At 51.9% G+C, this 1,696-nt stretch overlaps 1 protein-coding gene across 1 annotated transcript in view; it reads right to left on the reverse strand.

Moving 5' to 3' along the window:
* The window catches only part of LOC106899323 (pulmonary surfactant-associated protein C-like), a 45,600-nt gene that overhangs the window by 42,123 nt on the left and 1,781 nt on the right, over nt 1-1,696 (reverse strand). The window lies entirely within an intron of this gene.

Here is a 1,696-nt window from a genome sequence, read left to right on the forward strand (position 1 = left end):
CCCCCCCCACATCCCAGTAACACCAGCATCCTGGTCCTAATCACCCCCCATCCCAGTAACACCAGCACCCCAGTCTTAATAACCCCCCATCCCAGTAACACCAGCATCCTGGTCCTAATCACCCCCATCCCAGTCCTAATAACCCTCCATCCCAGTAACACCAGCACCCCAGTACTAATAACCTCCAATCCCAGTAACTCCAGCATCCCAGTCCTAATAGTGCCTGATCCCAGTAAAACTGGTCCTAATAATGCCCACTGCTGATCCTAATTACCCCCAGTCCTAATAATACCAGCACCCCAGCCCTAATCACCCCCAATCCCAGTAACAACAGCATCCCAGTCCTAATCACCCCCAATCCCAGTAACACCAGTACCCCCATCCTGATGACTCCTGAGCCTAATAACGGCAGCATCCTGCTTCTAATAGCACCTAATCCCAATAACACCAGTCCTAATAATGCCCAATCCCAATAACACCAACATCCTGGTCCTAATTACCCCCAGTCCTAATAATACCGGCATCCCAGTCCTAATAGTGCCTGATCCCAGTAAAACTGCTCCTAATAACACCCACTGCTGATCCTAATTACGCCCAGTCCTAATAATACCGGCATCCCAGTCCTAATAATTCACCACACCAGTAACACCAGTCCTAATAGTCCTAATAGTCCTAATAACCCCCCACACCAGTAACACCAGTCCCCAGTCCTAATAGTGCCTGATCCCAGTAACACCAGCATCCCAGTCCTAATAGTGCCTGATCCCAGTAACACTGCTCCTAATAACACCCACTGCTGATCCCAATTACCCCCAGTCTTAATAATACCAGCACCCCAGTCCTAATAAAGCCCAATCCCAATAGCACCAGCATCCCAGTCCTCATAACCCCCAATCCCAGTAACACCAGTACCCCCGTCCTGATGACTCCTGAGCCTAATAACGGCAGCATCCCGGTTCTAATAGCACCTGATCCCAATAACACCAGTCCTAATAACCCTCAATCCCAGTAACACAAGCACCCCAATCCTAATACCACCTGGTCCCAGTAACACCAGCATCCCAGTCCTCATAACCCCCAATCCCAGTAACACCAGCACCCCAGTCCTACTAGTGCCTGATCCCAGTAAAACTGCTCCTAATAACACCCACTGCTGATCCTAATTACGCCCAGTCCTAATAATACCGGCATCCCAGTCCTAATAATTCACCACACCAGTAACACCAGTCCTAATAGTCCTAATAACCCCCCACACCAGTAACACCAGTCCCCAGTCCTAATAGTGCCTGATCCCAGTAACACCAGCACCCCAGTCCTAATAGTGCCTGATCCCAGTAAAACCGCTCCTAATAATGCCCACTGCTGATCCTAATTACCCCCAGTCCTAATAACCCCCAATCCCAGTAACACCCGCATCCCAATCCTGGTAATCCCAGTCCCCAGGCAGCTGCTGGTGGCCGTGGCCACCTCGGGCACGGGAGCTGGTGGCCGTGGCCACCGTGGGCAGGGGAGCTGGTGGCCAGGAATAGCTCCGAGACCTGATTTTGGGTTTTTTTTTTCCCTTTCTCCTTTTTCGGGTTCCGCAGTGCGGGAGAGGACGGAGATTTTTCAGGACAAGCCTTGGCAGGACGAAGGGGGCAGCTCAGGTCGGTCCCTTGCCCCCACTGCAGAGTGATGCTTGGGGGGGGGGGGAAGA

The sequence above is a fragment of the Calidris pugnax genome, unplaced genomic scaffold (assembly GCF_001431845.1).
Source record: "Calidris pugnax isolate Ruff unplaced genomic scaffold, ASM143184v1 scaffold620, whole genome shotgun sequence".
In the NCBI taxonomy this organism is placed as follows: domain Eukaryota; kingdom Metazoa; phylum Chordata; class Aves; order Charadriiformes; family Scolopacidae; genus Calidris; species Calidris pugnax.